At 37.7% G+C, this 15167-nt stretch overlaps 1 protein-coding gene across 4 annotated transcripts in view; it reads left to right on the top strand.

Annotated features, from left to right (window-relative positions):
* The window catches only part of LOC124169802 (WD repeat-containing protein 7), a 158005-nt gene that overhangs the window by 49442 nt on the left and 93396 nt on the right, over positions 1–15167 (top strand). The window lies entirely within an intron of this gene.

Here is a 15167-nt window from a genome sequence, read left to right as displayed (position 1 = left end):
TATCCTGAAAATTTATTTTTTGTAATTTCCGTTTTATGCATAACTATTTTTCGAGTCTAGGTCCTATGAGATCAAGGGAAAGATACAAGTTTAGGAGGATTTTTCGCTTCTTTCCAACCTTCATTTACGTTTTGCCGACCGAGGCAAGAGGCTACACTTTGGTAGGTTGGTGGGTATTGGCTTTCCCAACAACTTTTGCGGGTTCGAATTCAGCTAGGGACGAACAGCATTTGAATATATATCGTGCAAGTTTAGAGTTATTTAATTTATGTTTAATGCATGCCTATTTCTCAAGTCTAGGTACTTCTGGTCCACGGGAAAAATACAAATTTGGAAGCATTTTTCGCTTCCTTCCACCTTCATTTCCAATTCTAACATTTTCTATCTGGGATCTTCCACCATTTTTGCCGGTTAAAGAGGTTTGGAAGAGGTTCTTGTGGAAAAAGTTTGGTATGATGGTTGATGTTGACTTTCCCACCAACGTGCGGGGGTTCGAATCTAGTTTAGAGGAGAGCAACAGTTGAATAAATATCCTGCAAGTTAATTTTTGTAATTTCTGTTTTATGCATACCTATTTTTTTTAAGTCAAGGTGCTTTAAGACCACGGAAAATATACAAATTTAGAAGCAGTTTTCGCTTCCTTCTAACTTCATTTCAAATTCTTCACGTTAGATCTGTTATTTTAATCTCAAAATGGGTGAAATTACGCAATCGTATTTTTGGTACTCGCTCAAACCTCTCGTTTAATGAAGCTCAAAGATTTATTGTTCCAGGCAATTTTGGTTCCACATTTACGTCCAGCCTTAATTTTTATCGACGGTCACGGGGAAAAACTTGGTAAGTCATTGAAACCAAATGTTACAGGGGAGCAATTTTAACGTCAACGACTTATCAAAAATCGTCTAACCTTTACCATAGAGTGAGTATATATATACTTCTTAGAGTATAGTTTATATATACTTACTATATGGTAAAGGTTAGACGATTTATGATGAGTCGTTGTAGTTTAAAAATGCTCCCCTTTAAAATTTGATTTCAGTGACTTACCAAGTTTTTCCCCGTGACCGTCGATTAAATGTCCTTAAAAATCCTGAGCATTAAATAAAGTTTCGAAAAGGCTGAATACCCTAGAAAAAATGTTTTCATGGTAACTGCATAGTGCATCAAAAATAAATGATTGCGTTGCCTTAGCTCAGTAACTGTGGAGTTGCTGCCCCATGTTTATGGACAAAAATACTAAAAATTGTCTCCCTACCACCACCTGAATTGTTGCATATTTTTCCTGAAACTACCTGTATTTCCGGAATTAATATTGTATTGCAATGGATTTCAGGTTTACCTTTTGCTCTACTATCCTATGATAGCCATCATTACATCGTAGGGAGGTGTGTTTAATGCGGATCGAAATAATTAATGCCGTGTTGCCAACCTGTGGGAAATAATCGTTTGCAACGGGAGCCATTTGTCAAGTATATCAATTCGCCACTTGTAATTCCAAAATGTTTACCTTGTCGACATTTGTAAATCGTACCAGATGTTCTGCACATCTCGACTTTAACTCCCGATTTCTTCATTTATTCATCTATGAATATACACCAGGGATGAAGTTTGCCATGAAAAAATATTTGGCTTAGCCGGGATCTGAACCATTAAGGCGTGATAGGCAATTATTCCACCAAGCCATCTTCGCAGAGTGAACTTGATGAACATGATGGGTTTTACCATAGAGTAAGTATATATACTTACTCTATGGTTTTACCGAACAAGGTGTTGACATCACAACTCCATACTGTGTCACATGTGACCGAAGTCGTGCTTAGTAAGCCACTGCCGGGGAAATAAACCTTACTTTGTCGTTATTCGGCGATGACCAAGCACTGCATGAAACAATTGGTAGGCTTGGTGGTGTTATTGGCTAACACCCCTGACCGGCAATCGGGAGATCCGGGTTCGAATCCCGATTATGCCAAAGGTTTTTTTTTCATGGGGAAATTCATCCTTAACTTTGCACTCGTGCGCGTGACTGTGAGCAAAGTCACTTGTTTCATGAAGTGCTTTAATCTATGGATTTTTGACTTAGCTGAACAAGTGTTGACTGGCGTGGAATAGTGCAGTTTTATTAATCCGTGGAGATGATTAACGTTTCTTGTTAAACCATTCCATCCAACCTTTACTGTCGGCGCACACGTCCAAGGTCACACTGTCAAAAACACACTCTGCCTCCTCAGGGTGATAAGTGATTCAATGGTTCCGAGGGATTGGGTACCCACCGAGGCAAGTGAAATGATTGCTCATTATATTCCCAGGTATTCTTAAATTGCCAGGAAAATATTTCTTTTCTGACAGGCCAGAAAACTGGGATGAGTCAATTTTAATCTACTATCGATGGTAAAGGAACCCCGTAGTTCATATGTTGACCGCTTTTATTAACGATCCCTCGTGATTCAACATACATATTTTTGATAATTTATATTGACTCCATTTATATTTCTTCTCCTTATTTATACTAATAGTTCGGAGCTTTGGGCGGTCTCATAAGTTCAAGCACCTAGATATTTATTGAGTGTATATATTTTAAACATTTTATTTGTTTCTACTTTATTCAGTTCATTCTCCTGAGAATAGGTTTTCGATCGAGGTATGTTTAAATAAAGATAAATAGTGGAATCCTTCGAGGATCTTGTTAATAGAATTACTATTGAGATATTTGTAGAAAAATAAAATTTTTCTATAAATAACAGAAATTTTAAAATAGAAATACTTACATTATGTTGTTAATTTTCATATGGTTTTATCATTTTCTGAAGGAAGAGCCTGTAACTTCCTTCGGATTTCAGTGACCGTCATAGAACTGTTTCGAACCCCCTGCCCCTTCGAAGTCGGGCATTATGTGTGTATATATTTTTTTTCCTCTTTTCAATGAATTGGTCCGAAAACAGCTAATTTATTTACATAGGCATATAACTGGAGGGAGCAGTTTTTCTCCATCTCGTTCTAAGGGCCGGTTTTTTTGATACCTAATAAGCGTTATCCGAAATATGGTACTGTCCTAACCTTAACTTCAAAATATTTTAAAGTTAAAGTAATACAAAGCAGTTCAGGATAATCTTTAGTTAAACAGATGACCGTAAGTGGAAGAAATAGTTAAATCTGATTTCCATGCTCCAAAAAATTATAATGTCTAATCGAGGTGATGGAAAGGCTAGAGAAAAATAATCATACGCTTTAAAAATGGGGATGGAAATAACCTGCTACATGGCGTTTGAATGTTTGGCGTTGTAACTTTAAGCTATATTTACGACTAGACAATATAAAACCGGCCCTCAAATGTTATGTTTTTGTCTGTACTTTTCCTCGAGGTTTCAGGGTTCTTTCGGCGATTTCTTTTTCCTCTTACTCTTCTCATCCGTTAATCAACGTTATTCCGTCAATTAATTTATTCTTTGAAGACTTCTTATCGTACTTATTACAAAGCTTTTCACTTTTACTCCACCTTTATTCTCCATTTTTTACTTACGTAGGGAAGCAGGTTTGACGAAAGTCTTCCTTACGTTCAATATCATGTTTCCGACTTAAAATTTTTATAAAAATTCGCCTTTGAGGAAGATCGGAATCCCGGTTAGGGGATCGGGGTGGATGTCATCCTTTGTGTAAATTTCTTTTCACCCGTGCGCGTGACTTCGTACGAAGTCACGTGTTATATGGAAAGCTTTAGATTTTTCACCTGATGGAATGTCCTCCTCACTCAAGATACCATGCTTAGTTTTGCTTCCTCGATCTATTTTTTCAACTGAGCCGCTTTCAATTGTCCAAAGTGAATGCAGGTTCAGAACGTTACATGTTTGTGGGAGGGTATTTCCTGCTAGCGAAGGCAAGGAAGAAAATTTTGTTTAAATCAAATGAATTTTTACTCGTTTCCGAATAAATATTCAAACGTCATGTAGCAAATTATTTCCATCCGTATTTTAAAAGGGAATTATTCTTCTTCTATAGTATCTCCATCATCTCGATTTCCTCTCCGTCTAGTATTTCGTCGTCACTTCAAATTTTCGGGCTATGAAAGCTCCATATTTTTCTTACTGAATGACTTTCTAAATTTGGTTACCTTCCTTGAGAAACTGCTTATAAGTGGAGAGGATATGAGTAATAACCTATGGAGAACGCCTCTGTTTCATTTAAGCCAAGTGGTCTTTCGCAAAACATTTTGTCGACAATTTCGTTTCTTTGGCTTAAGCTCTTGCTTTGGCTGATTCTCTAAATGACTGACCTATTGGTAGAATGGCAGTATTTTACATTAGCTGTCACGTGGACTAAAATTTATATATCTGGTGGTTATCATTGGTTATCAGTTTTAAAGTTTTACGTAAAATTAAGCAGCTTCTTAAGAAATGAGTAAAAAAATTAGTCTGTATATTGTATTTCATTAATATCGCTTGTAAAATAACACCGTGTTTCCTGATCAAAGTCTCATCTATTCCAGTTAGATTCACAGGCTCTCATCGTTATCGCAAAAATGCTTAGTGGATAGGCTGGGAGTTGGAAACACGAAGTCGGGAATTTCAAAATTTGAACCAAGGCACTTTTTGTTAATAAAAAGAATCTTCTCTTCTATAAGCGGAATTCCTTCTCCTTTTAAAGTCAATTATAAAAATCTTCAAAGCTGAATTCAGCTGCTCCCGTTTACGTCATACAGTGCAACTTGGTTATTACTGCCTCGGACGTAACGTTAACGGATATAACGTCATTCGTTCCGAAGTTCCGCCAAACTTCAAGTGTAAGCATTGATAAAACCTCGTGTTTATCTTTAATAGATTCCAAAACCTCGCATATAACGTCAACAAAATCCGATTTCAAGTAACTAAGGACTGTCCAAAATAAAATAACAGATTGCTTTAAGCAGTAGGACTTCATTTAAACGTAAAGTTTAGAATTTTATTGACACACTGTATTGTGCCTTTAATAAAACATAATGCTGTTATCGTCGCATAAAAACTCTTCATTTTCATGACTTTTACATAATATTTAAATTGCACAACACTATTACTCACAAATTTAGTTGTACTTACACCAATAATCTCATTGAAGTATGTTTTTTTATGAAAAATTGAAAATTTTTATTCCTCCTGTGTTATTGATCAATTGGTTAAATAACCTTTTTATATTGTCATTCTGATATAGTGTCAATAATTTCGTGGTCCCTTAAATGACGTTATAACGAAGTTATACTGTATCATGATTAAGTGAACATTTGCTTTTTACATTCCGTTCTAATTATGTACTCCTTACCATGGTTTGACAATGCTAAGCCTTTATCAAGGTCTTCGAAGTCCAACGTATATCGTGTTCCGTTTACGAGGACGACGCATCACTCCCGCTTGTTCGGACTTTTTTCGTGTCGTATTAGTACCAAAATACACCGGCTATTATGATGAAAATTTCAGAGCAAATAGAGAAGACACGTTTTAAAATATGCTTGCATATGAAATTTGCAGATTTTATCTCAGGTTTTATCTCAAAATGTAAAATTAGTCTTGATAATGACGTGGCATTTTCGGAACCATGGTCGGGAATAAAGTAATACTAGGTAACCCATGCGAAAATTTCGCACTTTCACTTAATTTTATTTTTAATATTTTTGCCAACTTATGTTACGTTTGTTAGCTTAAGTTGTAGATTTAACGGGTTTTTATCCTTTTTATTTAAGTTGAAAATTAAAAAAAATGTGTGGAGTCTATACACCTCGAGCAAGTAATCGATATGGAAAGATTGAAAATTTGAAGTCAAATTAATGGGTGAGTTGTGAAATTTGAGATTTTATTTTTGATGGCGGTGATTCAACGTTTTAAATGATACCTCATTTATCACTGTAGGTGTAGTATTAACGGGTCATATACGGAATGACAGAAAATACCATTATGTAAAATATATGATGATTGTGGAACAGACGAAGTTAATTTTCATTTTTTTAAATTTAGCTTTCAACTAGAAATACGTTTCGAAAAAAAGATAAAATGCGACCTGCCACCGGTCAAAACCAGGGATGGCAAGTGAAACGAAAATGCTTCGTTTCGAACCGGAGGGAAACGAAAATTCGAGGCCTAGGTTTAGATTCGTTCCCGCACGAAATTAAAATCATCAAGGAGTTCAGCTTCGACCCGAGACGAAACTATACTCCCGGGAAGGAAGCTAAATTAACTGAAACTCCGCTGCTCATAGCTAAGATTCGATCCCAGAAGTCGAGTTGTGGGGGACAAGAGAGAATAGTTTCGACCCATTACGTTTGACACACGCATAGAGAGGTTAAAACATTGACTTAAAAATCGAATGGCCAGTTTGCGTTCTCCGTTCTCCTGTTAGTGGTAAAAATGAGTGTACCCCATGCATCTAATACCGGTAGGCCGAACCTGTACTTCATTTAACCATACTTCGTACTCGGTGTGTGGGTCGGAACTACGCAACAGTTCGAAGTTGAAGCACGTGGTCCCAGAGTTTCTGTTTAGTTCCGACCCGAAGTAGTTTTGACTCCGATTTCGTTTCGACCCTGAGTTTAGCTGCCCGGGTTAAAATCCATTTCGTTTCGTTTCTTTATTTCGCACCCGGGAACGAAACTATTGAAATTTTACTGGTTTTGACTTTCGCTTAGTTTCTATGGCCATCCCTGGCCAAAACTCTTAAAATGCATGGTTTTCCGATACGTGCGAATTGGTCACAAAATATTAGTAATTGTAATAATACAAGTAATTGTAATTGTCAAACAAGTAATTGTAAGAGAGGACTATCTAGTCCTAAATTCGCTTGTGAAATAAAGACGACATTATTATTACCTCCGATGCATCTGCTAAGGAGATTACCAGCCCTGACGTTTTTTTCTCTATGTAGTTACATTTCATAATGTTTGTAAGTAACCAACGATGAAATTAACTTTTAGCATTATGAAAACGAAATACAGTGCTGATTTACTGAAATTATTGGTTTCTTATGCTTGCGGATTGACAGCAAAATATCAATGTAGAAAACCCGCGTACCACCCAAGCTCCCCTCAAAAAAATTCTGGCTACGTGCCTGGTGGAGAGGGAGTGATGGGTTCTCCTCAGAACGCGTTCCTCACAGAAGAAAAAGTGTGGCATACATGTAGGAAATGGCGAGGTATAAAAAAGCACGTTTGTAAGGAGTCTTCGATGTTCACCGGGCGTATATCTTCTACCGTTTAAGCGTTCTCCATCGAATCCCATTCCAGTGTCTCCACCATAATCTGCTGAGCAGATAACTCCCCCTTACGGTCAGGTGTCCATCCGCGGACCACCGCATCTCTTGGTCTTCCTCGCCTCTTCCTTTTCTCCAGCAAACCCCTTAAAGTTTCGCCTCACCTTTTTTTCTTCTCTTTCAATTTCGACCGGTGTGGTCACACCCAGTTTTGAAGGCCACTCGAGGACTCCTCCCACAGACAGACCCACCGGTCGTCTCCTCCCTCTGGTTGCAATCGCTGTTTCATCCTTTATTGTGCCCCTACAACTCTTCCACTTTCATGGGGCACCCTCCGGAGAAGGGAACTGCCTATAGTTGCGACATCTTTTTGCTTTACGCCATGAGAAGCGATTAGGATTCAATAGACTTATTCCTTTCTCGGAAAATTGTAGTAAAACCAAGTAACCCGTGCGAAAATTTCAAACGAGTTACCTAGTTTACCCTCTTACTTTATATAAGAATTCATAATATTCTCTAACTATTAAAACAATTTCTCTCACTCGTGTACGTAACAATTTTATACCATTCACCCATGTACAATCACTGTGTGCATTTCGTAGTATTTTCATTTTTTTTTGTCAATTTCCGTTGGTAATGATTCTTGAATACTTTCAACACGATATTTATATTTATTCGTGATACGCGTTATCATTCAAGTTCCCTGCCTACGATGCCTCTTTTAAAGAACATTCAACGTTATTCATGCCTCTTAGATTTTAATTTTATATATTTTCCTACTTACATTACGTTTCTTTGGTTTAGCTATGGATTTGACGGGTTTTTAAACTTTTTTTTTTAGTTTAGAATAAAAAAATGAGTCGATATGACGACAAAATGAGTCAATGAAGCGAGTAATCGCCATGGAAAAATTGAAACTCTTAAGTCAAATTAATGGGTAAATAGTGGAATTTGAGATTGTATTTTTCGTCAGAAGCCGGTGACTCAACGTTTAAAATGATACCTCATTTATCACTGCTCGGTAATGGCGGATTTTTGGAACTACTTGCTTTTAGTGGCTCATAGATGTTCTTTGTTCCTGCAATCAAAACTTCTTGATGTTTGGCCGATGTAAGATTCCCCGCTACAAAAATTCGCAGATGCGTCTTTGTTTTGTCATCGGTGCACGGTCTTTCATTTTTCCCAGAACGTTGGCAGACTTCGTTACAAAGTTGTATTTGGTGGTTCTCTCCAATAGTCATTCTCCCTATAATTGTTGACTCCCTTTTTCCGTTATTTTGGGTTTGGAGTAATCTTCGTGGAGGAGTTTAGTAGGACTTCTTAGGGGCATGTTTTAATACACTCATACAAATTATGCTGTGGGAAAAAGACGAAGATTTTTTCAATTTTTGCACTTCCATGCTCTTGCTGGTGTATTTTCCATAGTCACGGCCGATAATTCAAAATTTGTTTGAAACCAGTCAAAGCGATCACCCGGTTCGTTCTGCGCTCGGCTTTAGTCTTGGCAATTTGACTTTGTACGCTATATTTTCTTGCGTAGCAATCCACTTTCTAGATAATTTTATTTAGTGCTGTTTATCACAACGCACGCGGAAATGACCCATCTTTCCTGTAAAATAGACAAAAGTGTATACTCAGTAGATTGCTGCTTTGGTAGTGCTATTGGAGAATCCTGCCTTAAATTCGAGTCAAGGTGAGCGAAAAGTCATGGTCGCTCTTCAGGCAGAAATAAGTCCTATGTCGTTGGAATATAATTTGGGCTTCTTAAGGATTAGGATTTCTTTGTGTTTCTTCTAAATAATTCGGAATTTAGACTCGTAAGTTTCAACTGAATTTCCTATGAAAATTTTATCTTTTATCGGTGTATAAATTTTGTACATAAAAAGCTACATTTCAACCATGTTTAGAAAACCCATAATTTCATGTGATCAATTATAATTAGACGAAACGTGAATTTTCAGGAAAGGGATTCAATTTCAACTTCGATTTAGTGAAAAATTTTCGCTTAGTGTATCGTTGTGAAAAAAGAATGAATTTTAATTTTCCTGAGACCAGTGGCGAATCCAGGATAGGGACAAGGGAGGGGGGGCTAAGATTTCGATTCTATCTAGTGTTGATTGAATACCCAAGGGGGGGTTTAGCCCCCTCTCTGCATCTACCTATGGATTGTAATAAACCAAAAGTATGTTAAATAGGCCCTAAGTTTAGAGCTTATTTGTATTTCAATTCGTCAAAGAAGGTAATTATGTAGGAAAATATAATTAAACGCTTTTGTGCAAAGTGGTAACCCCCTAATACTGCGATTTTGCCTAGTGTGTACTTCGATCCGACTAGGGGGGGTATAGCCCCCCCCTAGTCGGATCGAAGCAGCCCCCTGTAAATCCGCCACTGCCTAAGACTATCGGTTAGAATTAGGATTTAAGGCAGTGGAGAAAATCAAAACATTCTTAGTTTTTCGTTCGACCTTGTAGGTGACAAGTTTTGACGAGGGTTATCTCTTATTACTTGCTAACCCGTTTCTTTTTTATTGTCGCCCAGTTTTTTTCCGCATTTTTTGTTTACTTTCGATTTCTCCTGTTTTTATTCATTCCTTCACAGTCACCAACTGAGTGCTCCGAATCTTCCTTTTCCCCTCGTAAGTAGACTACGTATGATTCGCGATGCTATTGCCGTATTAATTTGTTCTTGAGAAAGTTTTTAGCGACGTCTGTTGCTTTTTCTAGAGTTAAAGAATATTAGTAAATGACGTGTGCGTTTATATTTTTATTTTGCCTACTCAAGACATAATATTTACTCAATATCATCGAATGATTTTTTTAGCTCGCATTACTCAGTATTTAATTTAATTCAGTTCTAATATATTGTAAATTCATTAAGAATTATATATTGTTTTCAGACTAAGTAAATATTAGAATTTTCTCTGCTGTACCAATGATTTTTTTCTTATTTTACGATATTTGCCATGCTGAAAAGCAGTTTGTCCTTGTATCCTGTAAATAATTCATTTTTAAGTAATTTTCTAAGTAAAGTTTCAGCACGTTAAAGTTATCAATGCGTGCATTTACCTTTTTATTGTACCCACTGCTGACGTAATATTGACTAAACCTCATCGAATAAATTTTGTTAGTTTGAATTACTCCGTGTTTATGTTATAAATTATTTACTTATACAATACAAATTCAGTAACAAGTAAATATTGTTTATGCACAGAGACAATAGAAATTTATCAGCATTGCCTATGATTATAAGTTTTTATGGCATTTTTCCTGCTGGAAAGCAATATGTCCTTTTCATCGTGTGAATAATTCCTTTCTAAGTAATTTCTGGGTAAAGCTTTAGCAATATAAAATGTGTACGATTTATGTTTTTCTTGTTCAATCTTGAGATGCTTCGACTTATCGAATTCAAAATGTACTCACTGAAATCGAGCATTTTTTGTTTGTAAGCCCTTAATCGGGGGCGTATCCAGGATTTCTTTCTGGGGCGGGGGGCACAAGCAAGGCCATATCCAGGATTTTGTTCTTGGGGGGGGGGGGGGGCACAAGGATTCCTTGTAATACAAAACGAAAGCAATGATAATGGGACCGTATTAAAAATCTTGTGTATTTTTTAAGGGTCTGGGGGGGGGGGGGGGGCACGTGCCCATCCTGATCCGCCTATGCCCTTAATTGAAGCAATCCCAAATTTGTGGCTGGACTGGGAGATATAATCCGAACTAAGGTGAAACCAAAATGTTGGCCACTTGAATGTCCCGCAATCCGTTGACCACCTCGGTCTCCTTCTCCGTGGTTTGTATTGGACGGTGAGGGAGAAAAAGTATTTAGACCGCGAAGTGGTTTGAGGCACGTTGCGTTCGGTGAATCCAAATCGATTTACAAAAAATGTGCTTTAACATTGTCTAAATATGCAAAAAAAAATTTAAAACTCATTTACCGTGAACTTGTAATGGAGTTGAATCCTTGAGCATCTGCTCATAAGTAGTTGCTCTAAGTGGATCCGACCAAACTGCAATTTTTAATACGTAAGATTTCTAGCTCTCCCCCAGTGGCTGTGTGTATCCGCAGGTTCTCGAGTACCCCAAGTCACCGTATCCATTTTTCCGACGTTTCAACTTCGGTTGAACCGAGGAATCGGGCACACGTCGGAAATTTACGTAATCGGGACATCAGTATTTTTATCATAATAAAAGAACTCCAATAAATTTTTGTTTATTTTCTCAGTTGGTGTAAATATGTTCATTATTTTAAGTGATATCACCACTGAGTTACTGGAAACAGTTATCCCTTAGGATACTATTTAATGTTCGTCGTTTAATAGTAGAATGACGTATAATGCATTCGCTGTCATGTAAAATTAGTCGATCATTTTGCGTACTGCATAATTTTTGCAATTAGTTTAGCGTATAGTCTTCGGCGTCCTCTACTTTCCTAAGTGTATTGATCTGTCGCTGTTACTGATTGAACTAATTTTTTCTAGATAAATGTATTTTCAGTAAAACCAAATGTCGTGCATTAAAATTCGAGAATAAAAATCATGCAATAAATCCTCGCGCATTCACGCGGTAGTATGTTTTAAATCGATTTTCTAAAACGTATTTACCGATGATGGTAACGAATTATTTGGTAGGGGATTGGGCTGATTTGGTGGCTGGAGTGTTGGCTACACGTCTCGTGGGCCCGGGTTCCAATCCCGGCGGTGGCGGGGAATTTTCAGTAGTCACCCGATCCCTGTTAAAACTCATGCACCGTCAGCTTGTATTGGAGTTGAATCCTTGTGTATATGCTCATACGTAGTTGGTATAAGTGGACCAGACTAAACTGCAATTTTTATTATGTAAGATTTCTTGCTCTCCCATTGTCTGTGTGTGTTCTAAGGTTCTCTTGAACACCCGAGCCACGATATTCATTTTACCGGCGTACCGATCCCTGTTTTAGTGTTGTGAGGAGGACATTCCGTAACACTCCGTCCGTTGGATGGGACGTAAATCCGTGGTCCCCTTGGCGCCTTTAATTCAGAGAAGGCTTATGCCGACGCCGGGTTTCCCTCCACCCTTTATTCTCCTCCCATCCCTCAAGGGGCGAATGAGCTTATCTACCAGTTGCCTCCTTCAACTATACGAGAACAATTTTTTTGTATTTGTGATTGTTAATTGTTCCTTCAAAACGCTTTAATTCACTGTTATAAACACTCGTTGTTATCAGTCACGCGTAAGACCTCTTCAAATATATTTTTAGCTGTAACAAATGTAAAAGTATAAAAAAGTGCAATGTAGCGTATTTCTGATGGCAGATATGGGTGAAGTACCGTAAAAATATGATACTTCACCCATATTTGGTTTTAATGTTAAGACGGAAAGCGTTTTTATTAGGGATGGTCGGATCGGATACCTCGGATCCGAATATCCGCGGATATTGCCCTTCATCGGATACATCGGATCCAAAGTCGCGGTAGACATCGGATCTGGATCCGAAATTTTAAATAATAGCTTCAGTGAATGCAATAGCTTCGTAAGGGTGGAAAGAGTTCCGATTCTCTCTTCGAATGTGCCGTTGCATGCGATTCTTGTCCTACTCATGAGCCGTTTTGTTTTAAAGCTCTCGCAGAGGCTACGTAGCAGAGTTTCAGCCGTGGGAAATAAAAAAGCAAAATACGACGTGCTCATAGTGTGACTCTTCCCAAGAGATTGAACAATCATCGGGGGAATCTCAGCGTCAGGAATTTGAAAATGCATTTGGATCCGAAAATATCCGATCCGTAAGATCCGGCTCCGAAAATCAAGGATCCGATCCGTATCCGGATCCGAAAAACATCCTGGATCCGTCCATTCCTAGTTTTTATATACTTTAGACTTCTGTCTAATGCAACAAGCAAAACAAATCAACGCGGAAGATGAGTATGAACGTCTGTGCCGCATTGGCAATGTTCTCCGAGGAAGGAGACGACTTGAGAGTTAACCTCCGAAGTCCCTCGAATGGTGAATTAGAGCTCGACCTACAAAGCCAGTGAAGATCTCGATCCATCTTCTCTCTGGACGAGCGTCTTCTTCTCATCGCATTCCTGCGGGAGGTGCCCTTTCTCGGAAGAAACGGCCAGCACCTAATACGGCGGAAAAGAAGCGGAAAGCACACTCCAACAGACCATAAAACGTCATGAAATATAGGCCAACTCTTTCAAGAGTTATTTTGAGAAAAAAAGTGAGACAGTCCTTTTATTTTCGAACAGTAAGTGTTAAATTATTTTTCTGCCGTTCTGGATGTGCTGGAGGTCGTTATTAAGGATTCCATCGCCCATGTTTCGCCAATGTGTTTTGTATATTAGTCTGATAACGAACCACAGCTGAAGAAAACGATGCTAGCTTATAACATTAAATCGCCGTAATTATGTTCAAAGTCAATATTTCTATTTAAATAAATGAAACATCGTATCACCTTTCCTTAAAATTGTGAATGAATTTTGTCGAAAAGTTCTACGATCTTTTATTTATTTAAATATGTCTAATTTCCACCAATTGAAGCCTGAATCTGTTGAATTTATTCCAATATTTCCAATTTTGAATTAAAATAATCTAAATTTGCTAACATTAAAAATATATTTTTTTACCGAGGACTAAATTGTTCTTTTTATTCTCCAGGCGGTAATTATTAGGGAAAATGTATTGAAAAAATTCTTATCGCTTCTCCTCTACATCTATATACTCCCCCGAAAGCGTGTGGCAGGGACTGTTAGGACACCAGCCGTTAACAAATTAAAAAAAAAAGAAAATAGGATGCGCGTTAGGGATCTTTTTAGGGATTGGCTTCTGAGCCCTAATAACAATTTTTAGAAAGCGACCCTTTATTGTTTGAGGGACAACGAAATTTTTGAGATATTATGAATCTCAACTGTAATGCATAGTATCGCATGCAAAATTATCATAATAGTTATTATTATCATAAAAGTACATATTCTACCAATAAAGGTAGGTTTGCATTGAGTGTTTAAGAAGTATTCTGGCAGTCTCCCCTCCCCACATGAACTTCCCTCTTCAATTATTATAAGATCTACTCCCTTTCATTTTCTCTTAAAATTCCTGTTGCCTTCCTTCTTTTCCCTCGTTTACCCAACATTCTGCCCTTCAACACCATTTTTAACATTCCCCCCCCCCCGCTCAATACTCGCCTTATCCATATCCTCTGTCATCTCCGTATCTTATCTAGAAGCTGCCTCTCCTCACCCACCATATCTGATATTTGACCAGGTATGGTGGGTGGATAAATGATCATTTACCTTGCCCATATATCTCTTCATGTCATCCTTTTGTAAGGACTGAATAAACTTTTGAAATGATTTTGATTCAATTTTGCAGTCGTTTATTAATGAAACGCCCATGTCACGTTTTGATGTAGTCGCCTCCGGCTAGGAAAGGTGATGCTAATAGCTGCGTTCATTTTTCTGTCGCATATTTTCGACACTTGCCCTTGAAGTAAATCCAGCTTAGTGACATTTTTTTTATTTGGAATGTCCGTAGACTCTTGGAATGGCCATAAATATTTCTGGTGGTGTTCTTCCCGCAGGAATGCCATTCGTAAACTTTTATCGGAAGGGCAGAAGGACCAGCCGTCTTTCGTGTAATATCTCTTGCTGAAAACCAGATCTGTTTCCAGTTCTCCTTGAAACTCTCTCGTTGGTCTGATATTGTTTTCCTCTGTCTTTACATGCATACTTAATGCAAATATATGTTTATGAATTCGAGCGTTGTTTTATGGCCGTCAATTATATCATGTTTTGGCTACGTACGTATGCATACAAGTTCCTCTGATACGCCACGTGCTAAAGTCTAGAGCTGAAAGGGGAGGAATTTTGTGTCTGGTTTTATCTTCTAGCCTGACTACAATAGTATAAATAGATAAATTACCTTTCATTTTGATCCATGATTGAAAGTAATTAAATGATAATTCAGTGGCTAAGTGATGATAATCCGATAT

The sequence above is a fragment of the Ischnura elegans genome, chromosome 12 (assembly GCF_921293095.1).
Source record: "Ischnura elegans chromosome 12, ioIscEleg1.1, whole genome shotgun sequence".
Lineage (NCBI taxonomy): Eukaryota > Metazoa > Arthropoda > Insecta > Odonata > Coenagrionidae > Ischnura > Ischnura elegans.
The sequence above is the reverse complement of the archived record's forward strand: the minus strand, read 5'-3'. Positions and strand labels throughout refer to the sequence as shown.